General features: G+C 47.5%; 18 non-coding genes across 18 annotated transcripts; all 18 read right to left on the bottom strand.

The window, feature by feature from the left end:
* Positions 1-760: 760 nt before the first annotated feature.
* Positions 761-833, bottom strand: TRNAV-CAC (transfer RNA valine (anticodon CAC)). Its single transcript has one exon. It is a non-coding gene; the product is annotated as a tRNA-Val (tRNA).
* Positions 834-2,644: 1,811 nt separating this feature from the next.
* TRNAV-CAC (transfer RNA valine (anticodon CAC)) lies at positions 2,645-2,717 on the bottom strand. Its single transcript has one exon. It is a non-coding gene; the product is annotated as a tRNA-Val (tRNA).
* Positions 2,718-3,137: 420 nt separating this feature from the next.
* Positions 3,138-3,209, bottom strand: TRNAP-UGG (transfer RNA proline (anticodon UGG)). Its single transcript has one exon. It is a non-coding gene; the product is annotated as a tRNA-Pro (tRNA).
* Positions 3,210-4,524: 1,315 nt separating this feature from the next.
* On the bottom strand, positions 4,525-4,597 carry TRNAV-CAC (transfer RNA valine (anticodon CAC)). Its single transcript has one exon. It is a non-coding gene; the product is annotated as a tRNA-Val (tRNA).
* A 1,807-nt stretch (positions 4,598-6,404) lies between these two features.
* On the bottom strand, positions 6,405-6,477 carry TRNAV-CAC (transfer RNA valine (anticodon CAC)). The gene has a single exon. It is a non-coding gene; the product is annotated as a tRNA-Val (tRNA).
* A 420-nt stretch (positions 6,478-6,897) lies between these two features.
* Positions 6,898-6,969, bottom strand: TRNAP-UGG (transfer RNA proline (anticodon UGG)). The gene has a single exon. It is a non-coding gene; the product is annotated as a tRNA-Pro (tRNA).
* A 1,315-nt stretch (positions 6,970-8,284) lies between these two features.
* Positions 8,285-8,357, bottom strand: TRNAV-CAC (transfer RNA valine (anticodon CAC)). The gene has a single exon. It is a non-coding gene; the product is annotated as a tRNA-Val (tRNA).
* A 420-nt stretch (positions 8,358-8,777) lies between these two features.
* On the bottom strand, positions 8,778-8,849 carry TRNAP-UGG (transfer RNA proline (anticodon UGG)). The gene has a single exon. It is a non-coding gene; the product is annotated as a tRNA-Pro (tRNA).
* A 1,319-nt stretch (positions 8,850-10,168) lies between these two features.
* TRNAV-CAC (transfer RNA valine (anticodon CAC)) lies at positions 10,169-10,241 on the bottom strand. The gene has a single exon. It is a non-coding gene; the product is annotated as a tRNA-Val (tRNA).
* Positions 10,242-10,661: 420 nt separating this feature from the next.
* TRNAP-UGG (transfer RNA proline (anticodon UGG)) lies at positions 10,662-10,733 on the bottom strand. The gene has a single exon. It is a non-coding gene; the product is annotated as a tRNA-Pro (tRNA).
* Positions 10,734-12,048: 1,315 nt separating this feature from the next.
* TRNAV-CAC (transfer RNA valine (anticodon CAC)) lies at positions 12,049-12,121 on the bottom strand. The gene has a single exon. It is a non-coding gene; the product is annotated as a tRNA-Val (tRNA).
* Positions 12,122-12,541: 420 nt separating this feature from the next.
* Positions 12,542-12,613, bottom strand: TRNAP-UGG (transfer RNA proline (anticodon UGG)). Its single transcript has one exon. It is a non-coding gene; the product is annotated as a tRNA-Pro (tRNA).
* A 1,315-nt stretch (positions 12,614-13,928) lies between these two features.
* Positions 13,929-14,001, bottom strand: TRNAV-CAC (transfer RNA valine (anticodon CAC)). Its single transcript has one exon. It is a non-coding gene; the product is annotated as a tRNA-Val (tRNA).
* A 420-nt stretch (positions 14,002-14,421) lies between these two features.
* On the bottom strand, positions 14,422-14,493 carry TRNAP-UGG (transfer RNA proline (anticodon UGG)). Its single transcript has one exon. It is a non-coding gene; the product is annotated as a tRNA-Pro (tRNA).
* Positions 14,494-15,808: 1,315 nt separating this feature from the next.
* TRNAV-CAC (transfer RNA valine (anticodon CAC)) lies at positions 15,809-15,881 on the bottom strand. The gene has a single exon. It is a non-coding gene; the product is annotated as a tRNA-Val (tRNA).
* Positions 15,882-16,301: 420 nt separating this feature from the next.
* TRNAP-UGG (transfer RNA proline (anticodon UGG)) lies at positions 16,302-16,373 on the bottom strand. Its single transcript has one exon. It is a non-coding gene; the product is annotated as a tRNA-Pro (tRNA).
* A 1,315-nt stretch (positions 16,374-17,688) lies between these two features.
* On the bottom strand, positions 17,689-17,761 carry TRNAV-CAC (transfer RNA valine (anticodon CAC)). The gene has a single exon. It is a non-coding gene; the product is annotated as a tRNA-Val (tRNA).
* Positions 17,762-18,181: 420 nt separating this feature from the next.
* TRNAP-UGG (transfer RNA proline (anticodon UGG)) lies at positions 18,182-18,253 on the bottom strand. The gene has a single exon. It is a non-coding gene; the product is annotated as a tRNA-Pro (tRNA).
* Between the last annotated feature and the right edge of the window lie 251 nt (positions 18,254-18,504).

Here is an 18,504-nt window from a genome sequence, read left to right as displayed (position 1 = left end):
GAGCTCGATCGTGCTCGATCAGGCGAGATATATTTAGGTCACCAGCAAAGTCTGTTCTCTTTTCTTGCGTAGGGTGAGCATTCACAGAGCCCAGCTTCGTTGACAAGAGTGCAAAAGGTGTATACTAAAAGCTTTCTGCTTTACTTGAGCGCCATGGCCGTTATTATATTTTGGCTGCTCCAAGCAATCTCTGTCCAGCCGATGCAAATTTCCAGCTCAAATTTTCCCAGCACTCAAAAAGTCCCTCCTCCCGCCAGCTCTGCTTTCAGGAAGTTCAGCAGAAGCAGTCCAACTTCTGTTCCCACTTCAGAGGAAAAGCTTTCTCGGGCCAGAGAAAGCCAGGGAATCACTGTACCGGCAAGTGCATTTCTTACAACTGGTAATCCCTCAGAACACAGAAATGAAGAAGCTGTATATGAAAATGTATTATTTCTTTGGTACACTAACCTATGTAACTAATATGGACCATTTCAGAGGACGGAGCGGACCCAACTGTGATCCCAGAGACCCAAATACCCAGCAGTAGGGAAAATAAATCCTCTCTGTGCTCTGCAACATTACATACACAAAATGCAAGCGCGTGCATTTTTTTATTGGCCCCATATACAGAATACATGTGAGGATGCTTGCCTTCCCAGTGTATTTCTCAAGCTCTTGAGAGCATATGCTATTTCCATGGGAACGCAAATAAGTTCATACTTTACATTTGTGTGTGACAAAAGGGGAAAAAAACTATTTTGTGTAAAATGCCAGCAGAGAGTGTTTCTGCCCGGTCTCGAACCGGGGACCTTTCGCGTGTGAGGCGAACGTGATAACCACTACACTACAGAAACAGCTGCTTGCTCACCTTTGTAGGGACTGGGAGAACAGGTGCAAAGGGCAGTGCAAGTGGACCTGCTTAAAGACTAATCAAATGCCTTGCGCCTGAAGCTCACACAATCCAGCGTAAAACATACGTCCTATCAAGCATGCGCACATATACAAGTATGCCAGCTGAGGGCCTATGCAGCGTACAGAGGGAAGGACATATTTCCACTTTGAGATCGGACGGCCAAAACTCACAAGCAAATCAAGGAATGTTACTGAGAGCTAACAGAGAACACAAAGTGCTTGTCGCAAGGACATGGCACGCAAAGAGGTTCAGGAAGTGAATTGTTCATCGACTACTGCTTACCGAGAAAACCAGAGAGTCTGTCCAATGAAAATAACATTGAAAAAACAAAAAAAAGGAGCTCAAGTTAACCACCTTGATTGGGCTGGTCCGGGATTTGAACCCGGGACCTCTCGCACCCAAAGCGAGAATCATACCCCTAGACCAACGAGCCACAGTCCTTTGAGCATTTGACGGAATTGTCCTCAGCGTTTGCACCCTCCTTAGGATTCGAGGCCAAGAATGCCTATTCCTGAAGTTTGTTCCTGCCGCTGAAAGCCTTGTCGGTGTATGAGCCAAATGAATGCCCCAGTCGGCACGCTCTGACTGTCTTCACAGGTCTCCTCCTCATCCCGAAGGTTGGTGGCCCATTGACATCAGGGTGGAAGGTGCTTGCGATACACTGTTCCTTCCTTCCTTCCTTCCTTCCTTCCTTTATTCCTCCTATGCTGTTTATGTAATAAGAGGGGACGATACACAGAAGAGAGAAAGTGGCCCAACACACTAGACTAGCAGTCTTCTGATCAATCTGCAGCTGGCAAGGTGGGGGAGAGCCTTTATTTTGCACCTGCTGGGATCTGCATTGGCAGAAGCTCTGAGGGCTGGGCCTTTCCTTTTGCCTGTAAAAACAAAAAGCAGCCCTCCTCCCTCCAGCCCTGAGAGCATGGGCGTGACACTGGAAAAAGCAGCATCTCCCCTTTGGTAAAGATGACCATTGCACAGCTGCTCACTCAGAGCTCGATCGTGCTCGATCAGGCGAGATATATTTAGGTCACCAGCAAAGTCTGTTCTCTTTTCTTGCGTAGGGTGAGCATTCACAGAGCCCAGCTTCGTTGACAAGAGTGCAAAAGGTGTATACTAAAAGCTTTCTGCTTTACTTGAGCGCCATGGCCGTTATTATATTTTGGCTGCTCCAAGCAATCTCTGTCCAGCCGATGCAAATTTCCAGCACAAATTTTCCCAGCACTCAAAAAGTCCCTCCTCCCGCCAGCTCTGCTTTCAGGAAGTTCAGCAGAAGCAGTCCAACTTCTGTTCCCACTTCAGAGGAAAAGCTTTCTCGGGCCAGAGAAAGCCAGGGAATCACTGTACCGGCAAGTGCATTTCTTACAACTGGTAATCCCTCAGAACACAGAAATGAAGAAGCTGTATATGAAAATGTATTATTTCTTTGGTACACTAACCTATGTAACTAATATGGACCATTTCAGAGGACGGAGCGGACCCAACTGTGATCCCAGAGACCCAAATACCCAGCAGTAGGGAAAATAAATCCTCTCTGTGCTCTGCAACATTACATACACAAAATGCAAGCGCGTGCATTTTTTTATTGGCCCCATATACAGAATACATGTGAGGATGCTTGCCTTCCCAGTGTATTTCTCAAGCTCTTGAGAGCATATGCTATTTCCATGGGAACGCAAATAAGTTCATACTTTACATTTGTGTGTGACAAAAGGGGAAAAAAACTATTTTGTGTAAAATGCCAGCAGAGAGTGTTTCTGCCCGGTCTCGAACCGGGGACCTTTCGCGTGTGAGGCGAACGTGATAACCACTACACTACAGAAACAGCTGCTTGCTCACCTTTGTAGGGACTGGGAGAACAGGTGCAAAGGGCAGTGCAAGTGGACCTGCTTAAAGACTAATCAAATGCCTTGCGCCTGAAGCTCACACAATCCAGCCTAAAACATACGTCCTATCAAGCATGCGCACATATACAAGTATGCCAGCTGAGGGCCTATGCAGCGTACAGAGGGAAGGACATATTTCCACTTTGAGATCGGACGGCCAAAACTCACAAGCAAATCAAGGAATGTTACTGAGAGCTAACAGAGAACACAAAGTGCTTGTCGCAAGGACATGGCACGCAAAGAGGTTCAGGAAGTGAATTGTTCATCGACTACTGCTTACCGAGAAAACCAGAGAGTCTGTCCAATGAAAATAACATTGAAAAAACAAAAAAAAGGAGCTCAAGTTAACCACCTTGATTGGGCTCGTCCGGGATTTGAACCCGGGCCCTCTCGCACCCAAAGCGAGAATCATACCCCTAGACCAACGAGCCACGGTCCTTTGAGCATTTGACGGAATTGTCCTCAGCGTTTGCACCCCCCTTAGGATTCGAGGCCAAGAATGCCTTTTCCTGAAGTTTGTTCCTGCCGCTGAAAGCCTTGTCGGTGTATGAGCCAAATGAATGCCCCAGTCGGCACGCTCTGACTGTCTTCACAGGTCTCCTCCTCATCCCGAAGGTTGGTGGCCCATTGACATCAGGGTGGAAGGTGCTTGCGATACACTGTTCCTTCCTTCCTTCCTTCCTTCCTTTATTCCTCTTATGCTGTTTATGTAATAAGAGGGGACGATACACAGAAGAGAGAAAGTGGCCCAACACACTAGACTAGCAGTCTTCTGATCAATCTGCAGCTGGCAAGGTGGGGGAGAGCCTTTATTTTGCACCTGCTGGGATCTGCATTGGCAGAAGCTCTGAGGGCTGGGCCTTTCCTTTTGCCTGTAAAAACAAAAAGCAGCCCTCCTCCCTCCAGCCCTGAGAGCATGGGCGTGACACTGGAAAAAGCAGCATCTCCCCTTTGGTAAAGATGACCATTGCACAGCTGCTCACTCAGAGCTCGATCGTGCTCGATCAGGCGAGATATATTTAGGTCACCAGCAAAGTCTGTTCTCTTTTCTTGCGTAGGGTGAGCATTCACAGAGCCCAGCTTCGTTGACAAGAGTGCAAAAGGTGTATACTAAAAGCTTTCTGCTTTACTTGAGCGCCATGGCCGTTATTATATTTTGGCTGCTCCAAGCAATCTCTGTCCAGCCGATGCAAATTTCCAGCTCAAATTTTCCCAGCACTCAAAAAGTCCCTCCTCCCGCCAGCTCTGCTTTCAGGAAGTTCAGCAGAAGCAGTCCAACTTCTGTTCCCACTTCAGAGGAAAAGCTTTCTCGGGCCAGAGAAAGCCAGGGAATCACTGTACCGGCAAGTGCATTTCTTACAACTGGTAATCCCTCAGAACACAGAAATGAAGAAGCTGTATATGAAAATGTATTATTTCTTTGGTACACTAACCTATGTAACTAATATGGACCATTTCAGAGGACGGAGCGGACCCAACTGTGATCCCAGAGACCCAAATACCCAGCAGTAGGGAAAATAAATCCTCTCTGTGCTCTGCAACATTACATACACAAAATGCAAGCGCGTGCATTTTTTTATTGGCCCCATATACAGAATACATGTGAGGATGCTTGCCTTCCCAGTGTATTTCTCAAGCTCTTGAGAGCATATGCTATTTCCATGGGAACGCAAATAAGTTCATACTTTACATTTGTGTGTGACAAAAGGGGAAAAAAACTATTTTGTGTAAAATGCCAGCAGAGAGTGTTTCTGCCCGGTCTCGAACCGGGGACCTTTCGCGTGTGAGGCGAACGTGATAACCACTACACTACAGAAACAGCTGCTTGCTCACCTTTGTAGGGACTGGGAGAACAGGTGCAAAGGGCAGTGCAAGTGGACCTGCTTAAAGACTAATCAAATGCCTTGCGCCTGAAGCTCACACAATCCAGCGTAAAACATACGTCCTATCAAGCATGCGCACATATACAAGTATGCCAGCTGAGGGCCTATGCAGCGTACAGAGGGAAGGACATATTTCCACTTTGAGATCGGACGGCCAAAACTCACAAGCAAATCAAGGAATGTTACTGAGAGCTAACAGAGAACACAAAGTGCTTGTCGCAAGGACATGGCACGCAAAGAGGTTCAGGAAGTGAATTGTTCATCGACTACTGCTTACCGAGAAAACCAGAGAGTCTGTCCAATGAAAATAACATTGAAAAAACAAAAAAAAGGAGCTCAAGTTAACCACCTTGATTGGGCTGGTCCGGGATTTGAACCCGGGACCTCTCGCACCCAAAGCGAGAATCATACCCCTAGACCAACGAGCCACGGTCCTTTGAGCATTTGACAGAATTGTCCTCAGCGTTTGCACCCCCCTTAGGATTCGAGGCCAAGAATGCCTATTCCTGAAGTTTGTTCCTGCCGCTGAAAGCCTTGTCGGTGTATGAGCCAAATGAATACCCCAGTCGGCACGCTCTGACTGTCTTCACAGGTCTCCTCCTCATCCCGAAGGTTGGTTGCCCATTGACATCAGGGTGGAAGGTGCTTGCGATACACTGTTCCTTCCTTCCTTCCTTCCTTCCTTTATTCCTCCTATGCTGTTTATGTAATAAGAGGGGACGATACACAGAAGAGAGAAAGTGGCCCAACACACTAGACTAGCAGTCTTCTGATCAATCTGCAGCTGGCAAGGTGGGGGAGAGCCTTTATTTTGCACCTGCTGGGATCTGCATTGGCAGAAGCTCTGAGGGCTGGGCCTTTCCTTTTGCCTGTAAAAACAAAAAGCAGCCCTCCTCCCTCCAGCCCTGAGAGCATGGGCGTGACACTGGAAAAAGCAGCATCTCCCCTTTGGTAAAGATGACCATTGCACAGCTGCTCACTCAGAGCTCGATCGTGCTCGATCAGGCGAGATATATTTAGGTCACCAGCAAAGTCTGTTCTCTTTTCTTGCGTAGGGTGAGCATTCACAGAGCCCAGCTTCGTTGACAAGAGTGCAAAAGGTGTATACTAAAAGCTTTCTGCTTTACTTGAGCGCCATGGCCGTTATTATATTTTGGCTGCTCCAAGCAATCTCTGTCCAGCCGATGCAAATTTCCAGCTCAAATTTTCCCAGCACTCAAAAAGTCCCTCCTCCCGCCAGCTCTGCTTTCAGGAAGTTCAGCAGAAGCAGTCCAACTTCTGTTCCCACTTCAGAGGAAAAGCTTTCTCGGGCCAGAGAAAGCCAGGGAATCACTGTACCGGCAAGTGCATTTCTTACAACTGGTAATCCCTCAGAACACAGAAATGAAGAAGCTGTATATGAAAATGTATTATTTCTTTGGTACACTAACCTATGTAACTAATATGGACCATTTCAGAGGACGGAGCGGACCCAACTGTGATCCCAGAGACCCAAATACCCAGCAGTAGGGAAAATAAATCCTCTCTGTGCTCTGCAACATTACATACACAAAATGCAAGCGCGTGCATTTTTTTATTGGCCCCATATACAGAATACATGTGAGGATGCTTGCCTTCCCAGTCTATTTCTCAAGCTCTTGAGAGCATATGCTATTTCCATGGGAACGCAAATAAGTTCATACTTTACATTTGTGTGTGACAAAAGGGGAAAAAAACTATTTTGTGTAAAATGCCAGCAGAGAGTGTTTCTGCCCGGTCTCGAACCGGGGACCTTTCGCGTGTGAGGCGAACGTGATAACCACTACACTACAGAAACAGCTGCTTGCTCACCTTTGTAGGGACTGGGAGAACAGGTGCAAAGGGCAGTGCAAGTGGACCTGCTTAAAGACTAATCAAATGCCTTGCGCCTGAAGCTCACACAATCCAGCCTAAAACATACGTCCTATCAAGCATGCGCACATATACAAGTATGCCAGCTGAGGGCCTATGCAGCGTACAGAGGGAAGGACATATTTCCACTTTGAGATCGGACGGCCAAAACTCACAAGCAAATCAAGGAATGTTACTGAGAGCTAACAGAGAACACAAAGTGCTTGTCGCAAGGACATGGCACGCAAAGAGGTTCAGGAAGTGAATTGTTCATCGACTACTGCTTACCGAGAAAACCAGAGAGTCTGTCCAATGAAAATAACATTGAAAAAACAAAAAAAAGGAGCTCAAGTTAACCACCTTGATTGGGCTCGTCCGGGATTTGAACCCGGGACCTCTCGCACCCAAAGCGAGAATCATACCCCTAGACCAACGAGCCACGGTCCATTGAGCATTTGACGGAATTGTCCTCAGCGTTTGCACCCCCCTTAGGATTCGAGGCCAAGAATGCCTATTCCTGAATTTTGTTCCTGCCGCTGAAAGCCTTGTCGGTGTATGAGCCAAATGAATGCCCCAGTCGGCACGCTCTGACTGTCTTCACAGGTCTCCTCCTCATCCCGAAGGTTGGTGGCCCATTGACATCAGGGTGGAAGGTGCTTGCGATACACTGTTCCTTCCTTCCTTCCTTCCTTCCTTTATTCCTCTTATGCTGTTTATGTAATAAGAGGGGACGATACACAGAAGAGAGAAAGTGGCCCAACACACTAGACTAGCAGTCTTCTGATCAATCTGCAGCTGGCAAGGTGGGGGAGAGCCTTTATTTTGCACCTGCTGGGATCTGCATTGGCAGAAGCTCTGAGGGCTGGGCCTTTCCTTTTGCCTGTAAAAACAAAAAGCAGCCCTCCTCCCTCCAGCCCTGAGAGCATGGGCGTGACACTGGAAAAAGCAGCATCTCCCCTTTGGTAAAGATGACCATTGCACAGCTGCTCACTCAGAGCTCGATCGTGCTCGATCAGGCGAGATATATTTAGGTCACCAGCAAAGTCTGTTCTCTTTTCTTGCGTAGGGTGAGCATTCACAGAGCCCAGCTTCGTTGACAAGAGTGCAAAAGGTGTATACTAAAAGCTTTCTGCTTTACTTGAGCGCCATGGCCGTTATTATATTTTGGCTGCTCCAAGCAATCTCTGTCCAGCCGATGCAAATTTCCAGCTCAAATTTTCCCAGCACTCAAAAAGTCCCTCCTCCCGCCAGCTCTGCTTTCAGGAAGTTCAGCAGAAGCAGTCCAACTTCTGTTCCCACTTCAGAGGAAAAGCTTTCTCGGGCCAGAGAAAGCCAGGGAATCACTGTACCGGCAAGTGCATTTCTTACAACTGGTAATCCCTCAGAACACAGAAATGAAGAAGCTGTATATGAAAATGTATTATTTCTTTGGTACACTAACCTATGTAACTAATATGGACCATTTCAGAGGACGGAGCGGACCCAACTGTGATCCCAGAGACCCAAATACCCAGCAGTAGGGAAAATAAATCCTCTCTGTGCTCTGCAACATTACATACACAAAATGCAAGCGCGTGCATTTTTTTATTGGCCCCATATACAGAATACATGTGAGGATGCTTGCCTTCCCAGTGTATTTCTCAAGCTCTTGAGAGCATATGCTATTTCCATGGGAACGCAAATAAGTTCATACTTTACATTTGTGTGTGACAAAAGGGGAAAAAAACTATTTTGTGTAAAATGCCAGCAGAGAGTGTTTCTGCCCGGTCTCGAACCGGGGACCTTTCGCGTGTGAGGCGAACGTGATAACCACTACACTACAGAAACAGCTGCTTGCTCACCTTTGTAGGGACTGGGAGAACAGGTGCAAAGGGCAGTGCAAGTGGACCTGCTTAAAGACTAATCAAATGCCTTGCGCCTGAAGCTCACACAATCCAGCCTAAAACATACGTCCTATCAAGCATGCGCACATATACAAGTATGCCAGCTGAGGGCCTATGCAGCGTACAGAGGGAAGGACATATTTCCACTTTGAGATCGGACGGCCAAAACTCACAAGCAAATCAAGGAATGTTACTGAGAGCTAACAGAGAACACAAAGTGCTTGTCGCAAGGACATGGCACGCAAAGAGGTTCAGGAAGTGAATTGTTCATCGACTACTGCTTACCGAGAAAACCAGAGAGTCTGTCCAATGAAAATAACATTGAAAAAACAAAAAAAAGGAGCTCAAGTTAACCACCTTGATTGGGCTCGTCCGGGATTTGAACCCGGGACCTCTCGCACCCAAAGCGAGAATCATACCCCTAGACCAACGAGCCACGGTCCATTGAGCATTTGACGGAATTGTCCTCAGCGTTTGCACCCCCCTTAGGATTCGAGGCCAAGAATGCCTATTCCTGAAGTTTGTTCCTGCCGCTGAAAGCCTTGTCGGTGTATGAGCCAAATGAATGCCCCAGTCGGCACGCTCTGACTGTCTTCACAGGTCTCCTCCTCATCCCGAAGGTTGGTGGCCCATTGACATCAGGGTGGAAGGTGCTTGCGATACACTGTTCCTTCCTTCCTTCCTTCCTTCCTTCCTTTATTCCTCTTATGCTGTTTATGTAATAAGAGGGGACGATACACAGAAGAGAGAAAGTGGCCCAACACACTAGACTAGCAGTCTTCTGATCAATCTGCAGCTGGCAAGGTGGGGGAGAGCCTTTATTTTGCACCTGCTGGGATCTGCATTGGCAGAAGCTCTGAGGGCTGGGCCTTTCCTTTTGCCTGTAAAAACAAAAAGCAGCCCTCCTCCCTCCAGCCCTGAGAGCATGGGCGTGACACTGGAAAAAGCAGCATCTCCCCTTTGGTAAAGATGACCATTGCACAGCTGCTCACTCAGAGCTCGATCGTGCTCGATCAGGCGAGATATATTTAGGTCACCAGCAAAGTCTGTTCTCTTTTCTTGCGTAGGGTGAGCATTCACAGAGCCCAGCTTCGTTGACAAGAGTGCAAAAGGTGTATACTAAAAGCTTTCTGCTTTACTTGAGCGCCATGGCCGTTATTATATTTTGGCTGCTCCAAGCAATCTCTGTCCAGCCGATGCAAATTTCCAGCTCAAATTTTCCCAGCACTCAAAAAGTCCCTCCTCCCGCCAGCTCTGCTTTCAGGAAGTTCAGCAGAAGCAGTCCAACTTCTGTTCCCACTTCAGAGGAAAAGCTTTCTCGGGCCAGAGAAAGCCAGGGAATCACTGTACCGGCAAGTGCATTTCTTACAACTGGTAATCCCTCAGAACACAGAAATGAAGAAGCTGTATATGAAAATGTATTATTTCTTTGGTACACTAACCTATGTAACTAATATGGACCATTTCAGAGGACGGAGCGGACCCAACTGTGATCCCAGAGACCCAAATACCCAGCAGTAGGGAAAATAAATCCTCTCTGTGCTCTGCAACATTACATACACAAAATGCAAGCGCGTGCATTTTTTTATTGGCCCCATATACAGAATACATGTGAGGATGCTTGCCTTCCCAGTGTATTTCTCAAGCTCTTGAGAGCATATGCTATTTCCATGGGAACGCAAATAAGTTCATACTTTACATTTGTGTGTGACAAAAGGGGAAAAAAACTATTTTGTGTAAAATGCCAGCAGAGAGTGTTTCTGCCCGGTCTCGAACCGGGGACCTTTCGCGTGTGAGGCGAACGTGATAACCACTACACTACAGAAACAGCTGCTTGCTGACCTTTGTAGGGACTGGGAGAACAGGTGCAAAGGGCAGTGCAAGTGGACCTGCTTAAAGACTAATCAAATGCCTTGCGCCTGAAGCTCACACAATCCAGCCTAAAACATACGTCCTATCAAGCATGCGCACATATACAAGTATGCCAGCTGAGGGCCTATGCAGCGTACAGAGGGAAGGACATATTTCCACTTTGAGATCGGACGGCCAAAACTCACAAGCAAATCAAGGAATGTTACTGAGAGCTAACAGAGAACACAAAGTGCTTGTCGCAAGGACATGGCACGCAAAGAGGTTCAGGAAGTGAATTGTTCATCGACTACTGCTTACGGAGAAAACCAGAGAGTCTGTCCAATGAAAATAACATTGAAAAAACAAAAAAAAGGAGCTCAAGTTAACCACCTTGATTGGGCTCGTCCGGGATTTGAACCCGGGACCTCTCGCACCCAAAGCGAGAATCATACCCCTAGACCAACGAGCCACGGTCCTTTGAGCATTTGACGGAATTGTCCTCAGCGTTTGCACCCCCCTTAGGATTCGAGGCCAAGAATGCCTATTCCTGAAGTTTGTTCCTGCCGCTGAAAGCCTTGTCGGTGTATGAGCCAAATGAATGCCCCAGTCGGCACGCTCTGACTGTCTTCACAGGTCTCCTCCTCATCCCGAAGGTTGGTGGCCCATTGACATCAGGGTGGAAGGTGCTTGCGATACACTGTTCCTTCCTTCCTTCCTTCCTTCCTTTATTCCTCTTATGCTGTTTATGTAATAAGAGGGGACGATACACAGAAGAGAGAAAGTGGCCCAACACACTAGACTAGCAGTCTTCTGATCAATCTGCAGCTGGCAAGGTGGGGGAGAGCCTTTATTTTGCACCTGCTGGGATCTGCATTGGCAGAAGCTCTGAGGGCTGGGCCTTTCCTTTTGCCTGTAAAAACAAAAAGCAGCCCTCCTCCCTCCAGCCCTGAGAGCATGGGCGTGACACTGGAAAAAGCAGCATCTCCCCTTTGGTAAAGATGACCATTGCACAGCTGCTCACTCAGAGCTCGATCGTGCTCGATCAGGCGAGATATATTTAGGTCACCAGCAAAGTCTGTTCTCTTTTCTTGCGTAGGGTGAGCATTCACAGAGCCCAGCTTCGTTGACAAGAGTGCAAAAGGCGTATACTAAAAGCTTTCTGCTTTACTTGAGCGCCATGGCCGTTATTATATTTTGGCTGCTCCAAGCAATCTCTGTCCAGCCGATGCAAATTTCCAGCTCAAATTTTCCCAGCACTCAAAAAGTCCCTCCTCCCGCCAGCTCTGCTTTCAGGAAGTTCAGCAGAAGCAGTCCAACTTCTGTTCCCACTTCAGAGGAAAAGCTTTCTCGGGCCAGAGAAAGCCAGGGAATCACTGTACCGGCAAGTGCATTTCTTACAACTGGTAATCCCTCAGAACACAGAAATGAAGAAGCTGTATATGAAAATGTATTATTTCTTTGGTACACTAACCTATGTAACTAATATGGACCATTTCAGAGGACGGAGCGGACCCAACTGTGATCCCAGAGACCCAAATACCCAGCAGTAGGGAAAATAAATCCTCTCTGTGCTCTGCAACATTACATACACAAAATGCAAGCGCGTGCATTTTTTTATTGGCCCCATATACAGAATACATGTGAGGATGCTTGCCTTCCCAGTGTATTTCTCAAGCTCTTGAGAGCATATGCTATTTCCATGGGAACGCAAATAAGTTCATACTTTACATTTGTGTGTGACAAAAGGGGAAAAAAACTATTTTGTGTAAAATGCCAGCAGAGAGTGCTTCTGCCCGGTCTCGAACCGGGGACCTTTCGCGTGTGAGGCGAACGTGATAACCACTACACTACAGAAACAGCTGCTTGCTCACCTTTGTAGGGACTGGGAGAACAGGTGCAAAGGGCAGTGCAAGTGGACCTGCTTAAAGACTAATCAAATGCCTTGCGCCTGAAGCTCACACAATCCAGCCTAAAACATACGTCCTATCAAGCATGCGCACATATACAAGTATGCCAGCTGAGGGCCTATGCAGCGTACAGAGGGAAGGACATATTTCCACTTTGAGATCGGACGGCCAAAACTCACAAGCAAATCAAGGAATGTTACTGAGAGCTAACAGAGAACACAAAGTGCTTGTCGCAAGGACATGGCACGCAAAGAGGTTCAGGAAGTGAATTGTTCATCGACTACTGCTTACCGAGAAAACCAGAGAGTCTGTCCAATGAAAATAACATTGAAAAAACAAAAAAAAGGAGCTCAAGTTAACCACCTTGATTGGGCTCGTCCGGGATTTGAACCCGGGACCTCTCGCACCCAAAGCGAGAATCATACCCCTAGACCAACGAGCCACGGTCCTTTGAGCATTTGACGGAATTGTCCTCAGCGTTTGCACCCCCCTTAGGATTCGAGGCCAAGAATGCCTATTCCTGAAGTTTGTTCCTGCCGCTGAAAGCCTTGTCGGTGTATGAGCCAAATGAATGCCCCAGTCGGCACGCTCTGACTGTCTTCACAGGTCTCCTCCTCATCCCGAAGGTTGGTGGCCCATTGACATCAGGGTGGAAGGTGCTTGCGATACACTGTTCCTTCCTTCCTTCCTTCCTTCCTTTATTCCTCTTATGCTGTTTATGTAATAAGAGGGGACGATACACAGAAGAGAGAAAGTGGCCCAACACACTAGACTAGCAGTCTTCTGATCAATCTGCAGCTGGCAAGGTGGGGGAGAGCCTTTATTTTGCACCTGCTGGGATCTGCATTGGCAGAAGCTCTGAGGGCTGGGCCTTTCCTTTTGCCTGTAAAAACAAAAAGCAGCCCTCCTCCCTCCAGCCCTGAGAGCATGGGCATGACACTGGAAAAAGCAGCATCTCCCCTTTGGTAAAGATGACCATTGCACAGCTGCTCACTCAGAGCTCGATCGTGCTCGATCAGGCGAGATATATTTAGGTCACCAGCAAAGTCTGTTCTATTTTCTTGCGTAGGGTGAGCATTCACAGAGCCCAGCTTCGTTGACAAGAGTGCAAAAGGTGTATACTAAAAGCTTTCTGCTTTACTTGAGCGCCATGGCCGTTATTATATTTTGGCTGCTCCAAGCAATCTCTGTCCAGCCGATGCAAATTTCCAGCTCAAATTTTCCCAGCACTCAAAAAGTCCCTCCTCCCGCCAGCTCTGCTTTCAGGAAGTTCAGCAGAAGCAGTCCAACTTCTGTTCCCACTTCAGAGGAAAAGCTTTCTCGGGCCAGAGAAAGCCAGGGAATCACTGTACCGGCAAGTGCATTTCTTACAACTGGTAATCCCTCAGAACACAGAAATGAAGAAGCTGTATATGAAAATGTATTATTTCTTTGGTACACTAACCTATGTAACTAATATGGACCATTTCAGAGGACGGAGCGGACCCAACTGTGATCCCAGAGACCCAAATACCCAGCAGTAGGGAAAATAAATCCTCTCTGTGCTCTGCAACATTACATACACAAAATGCAAGCGCGTGCATTTTTTTATTGGCCCCATATACAGAATACATGTGAGGATGCTTGCCTTCCCAGTGTATTTCTCAAGCTCTTGAGAGCATATGCTATTTCCATGGGAACGCAAATAAGTTCATACTTTACATTTGTGTGTGACAAAAGGGGAAAAAAACTATTTTGTGTAAAATGCCAGCAGAGAGTGTTTCTGCCCGGTCTCGAACCGGGGACCTTTCGCGTGTGAGGCGAACGTGATAACCACTACACTACAGAAACAGCTGCTTGCTCACCTTTGTAGGGACTGGGAGAACAGGTGCAAAGGGCAGTGCAAGTGGACCTGCTTAAAGACTAATCAAATGCCTTGCGCCTGAAGCTCACACAATCCAGCCTAAAACATACGTCCTATCAAGCATGCGCACATATACAAGTATGCCAGCTGAGGGCCTATGCAGCGTACAGAGGGAAGGACATATTTCCACTTTGAGATCGGACGGCCAAAACTCACAAGCAAATCAAGGAATGTTACTGAGAGCTAACAGAGAACACAAAGTGCTTGTCGCAAGGACATGGCACGCAAAGAGGTTCAGGAAGTGAATTGTTCATCGACTACTGCTTACCGAGAAAACCAGAGAGTCTGTCCAATGAAAATAACATTGAAAAAACAAAAAAAAGGAGCTCAAGTTAACCACCTTGATTGGGCTCGTCCGGGATTTGAACCCGGGACCTCTCGCACCCAAAGCGAGAATCATACCCCTAGACCAACGAGCCACGGTCCTTTGAGCATTTGACGGAATTGTCCTCAGCGTTTGCACCCCCCTTAGGATTCGAGGCCAAGAATGCCTATTCCTGAAGTTTGTTCCTGCCGCTGAAAGCCTTGTCGGTGTATGAGCCAAATGAATGCCCCAGTCGGCACGCTCTGACTGTCTTCACAGGTCTCCTCCTCATCCCGAAGGTTGGTGGCCCATTGACATCAGGGTGGAAGGTGCTTGCGATACACTGTTCCTTCCTTCCTTCCTTCCTTCCTTTATTCCTCTTATGCTGTTTATGTAATAAGAGGGGACGATACACAGAAGAGAGAAAGTGGCCCAACACACTAGACTAGCAGTCTTCTGATCAATCTGCAGCTGGCAAGGTGGGGGAGAGCCTTTATTTTGCACCTGCTGGGATCTGCATTGGCAGAAGCTCTGAGGGCTGGGCCTTTCCTTTTGCCTGTAAAAACAAAAAGCAGCCCTCCTCCCTCCAGCCCTGAGAGCATGGGCGTGACACTGGAAAAAGCAGCATCTCCCCTTTGGTAAAGATGACCATTGCACAGCTGCTCACTCAGAGCTCGATCGTGCTCGATCAGGCGAGATATATTTAGGTCACCAGCAAAGTCTGTTCTCTTTTCTTGCGTAGGGTGAGCATTCACAGAGCCCAGCTTCGTTGACAAGAGTGCAAAAGGCGTATACTAAAAGCTTTCTGCTTTACTTGAGCGCCATGGCCGTTATTATATTTTGGCTGCTCCAAGCAATCTCTGTCCAGCCGATGCAAATTTCCAGCTCAAATTTTCCCAGCACTCAAAAAGTCCCTCCTCCCGCCAGCTCTGCTTTCAGGAAGTTCAGCAGAAGCAGTCCAACTTCTGTTCCCACTTCAGAGGAAAAGCTTTCTCGGGCCAGAGAAAGCCAGGGAATCACTGTACCGGCAAGTGCATTTCTTACAACTGGTAATCCCTCAGAACACAGAAATGAAGAAGCTGTATATGAAAATGTATTATTTCTTTGGTACACTAACCTATGTAACTAATATGGACCATTTCAGAGGACGGAGCGGACCCAACTGTGATCCCAGAGACCCAAATACCCAGCAGTAGGGAAAATAAATCCTCTCTGTGCTCTGCAACATTACATACACAAAATGCAAGCGCGTGCATTTTTTTATTGGCCCCATATACAGAATACATGTGAGGATGCTTGCCTTCCCAGTGTATTTCTCAAGCTCTTGAGAGCATATGCTATTTCCATGGGAACGCAAATAAGTTCATACTTTACATTTGTGTGTGACAAAAGGGGAAAAAAACTATTTTGTGTAAAATGCCAGCAGAGAGTGTTTCTGCCCGGTCTCGAACCGGGGACCTTTCGCGTGTGAGGCGAACGTGATAACCACTACACTACAGAAACAGCTGCTTGCTCACCTTTGTAGGGACTGGGAGAACAGGTGCAAAGGGCAGTGCAAGTGGACCTGCTTAAAGACTAATCAAATGCCTTGCGCCTGAAGCTCACACAATCCAGCCTAAAACATACGTCCTATCAAGCATGCGCACATATACAAGTATGCCAGCTGAGGGCCTATGCAGCGTACAGAGGGAAGGACATATTTCCACTTTGAGATCGGACGGCCAAAACTCACAAGCAAATCAAGGAATGTTACTGAGAGCTAACAGAGAACACAAAGTGCTTGTCGCAAGGACATGGCACGCAAAGAGGTTCAGGAAGTGAATTGTTCATCGACTACTGCTTACCGAGAAAACCAGAGAGTCTGTCCAATGAAAATAACATTGAAAAAACAAAAAAAAGGAGCTCAAGTTAACCACCTTGATTGGGCTCGTCCGGGATTTGAACCCGGGACCTCTCGCACCCAAAGCGAGAATCATACCCCTAGACCAACGAGCCACGGTCCTTTGAGCATTTGACGGAATTGTCCTCAGCGTTTGCACCCCCCTTAGGATTCGAGGCCAAGAATGCCTATTCCTGAAGTTTGTTCCTGCCGCTGAAAGCCTTGTCGGTGTATGAGCCAAATGAATGCCCCAGTCGGCACGCTCTGACTGTCTTCACAGGTCTCCTCCTCATCCCGAAGGTTGGTGGCCCATTGACATCAGGGTGGAAGGTGCTTGCGATACACTGTTCCTTCCTTCCTTCCTTCCTTCCTTTATTCCTCTTATGCTGTTTATGTAATAAGAGGGGACGATACACAGAAGAGAGAAAGTGGCCCAACACACTAGACTAGCAGTCTTCTGATCAATCTGCAGCTGGCAAGGTGGGGGAGAGCCTTTATTTTGCACCTGCTGGGATCTGCATTGGCAGAAGCTCTGAGGGCTGGGCCTTTCCTTTTGCCTGTAAAAACAAAAAGCAGCCCTCCTCCCTCCAGCCCTGAGAGCATGGGCATGACACTGGAAAAAGCAGCATCTCCCCTTTGGTAAAGATGACCATTGCACAGCTGCTCACTCAGAGCTCGATCGTGCTCGATCAGGCGAGATATATTTAGGTCACCAGCAAAGTCTGTTCTCTTTTCTTGCGTAGGGTGAGCATTCACAGAGCCCAGCTTCGTTGACAAGAGTGCAAAAGGTGTATACTAAAAGCTTTCTGCTTTACTTGAGCGCCATGGCCGTTATTATATTTTGGCTGCTCCAAGCAATCTCTGTCCAGCCGATGCAAATTTCCAGCTCAAATTTTCCCAGCACTCAAAAAGTCCCTCCTCCCGCCAGCTCTGCTTTCAGGAAGTTCAGCAGAAGCAGTCCAACTTCTGTTCCCACTTCAGAGGAAAAGCTTTCTCGGGCCAGAGAAAGCCAGGGAATCACTGTACCGGCAAGTGCATTTCTTACAACTGGTAATCCCTCAGAACACAGAAATGAAGAAGCTGTATATGAAAATGTATTATTTCTTTGGTACACTAACCTATGTAACTAATATGGACCATTTCAGAGGACGGAGCGGACCCAACTGTGATCCCAGAGACCCAAATACCCAGCAGTAGGGAAAATAAATCCTCTCTGTGCTCTGCAACATTACATACACAAAATGCAAGCGCGTGCATTTTTTTATTGGCCCCATATACAGAATACATGTGAGGATGCTTGCCTTCCCAGTGTATTTCTCAAGCTCTTGAGAGCATATGCTATTTCCATGGGAACGCAAATAAGTTCATACTTTACATTTGTGTGTGACAAAAGGGGAAAAAAACTATTTTGTGTAAAATGCCAGCAGAGAGTGTTTCTGCCCGGTCTCGAACCGGGGACCTTTCGCGTGTGAGGCGAACGTGATAACCACTACACTACAGAAACAGCTGCTTGCTCACCTTTGTAGGGACTGGGAGAACAGGTGCAAAGGGCAGTGCAAGTGGACCTGCTTAAAGACTAATCAAATGCCTTGCGCCTGAAGCTCACACAATCCAGCCTAAAACATACGTCCTATCAAGCATGCGCACATATACAAGTATGCCAGCCGAGGGCCTATGCAGCGTACAGAGGGAAGGACATATTTCCACTTTGAGATCGGACGGCCAAAACTCACAAGCAAATCAAGGAATGTTACTGAGAGCTAACAGAGAACACAAAGTGCTTGTCGCAAGGACATGGCACGCAAAGAGGTTCAGGAAGTGAATTGTTCATCGACTACTGCTTACCGAGAAAACCAGAGAGTCTGTCCAATGAAAATAACATTGAAAAAACAAAAAAAAGGAGCTCAAGTTAACCACCTTGATTGGGCTCGTCCGGGATTTGAACCCGGGACCTCTCGCACCCAAAGCGAGAATCATACCCCTAGACCAACGAGCCACGGTCCTTTGAGCATTTGACGGAATTGTCCTCAGCGTTTGCACCCCCCTTAGGATTCGAGGCCAAGAATGCCTATTCCTGAAGTTTGTTCCTGCCGCTGAAAGCCTTGTCGGTGTATGAGCCAAATGAATGCCCCAGTCGGCACGCTCTGACTGTCTTCACAGGTCTCCTCCTCATCCCGAAGGTTGGTGGCCCATTGACATCAGGGTGGAAGGTGCTTGCGATACACTGTTCCTTCCTTCCTTCCTTCC

This window comes from Ambystoma mexicanum, chromosome 2q (assembly GCF_040938575.1).
Source record: "Ambystoma mexicanum isolate Mex_15411 chromosome 2q, UKY_AmexF1_1, whole genome shotgun sequence".
Taxonomy (NCBI): Eukaryota; Metazoa; Chordata; class Amphibia; order Caudata; family Ambystomatidae; genus Ambystoma; species Ambystoma mexicanum.
The sequence above is the reverse complement of the archived record's forward strand: the minus strand, read 5'-3'. Positions and strand labels throughout refer to the sequence as shown.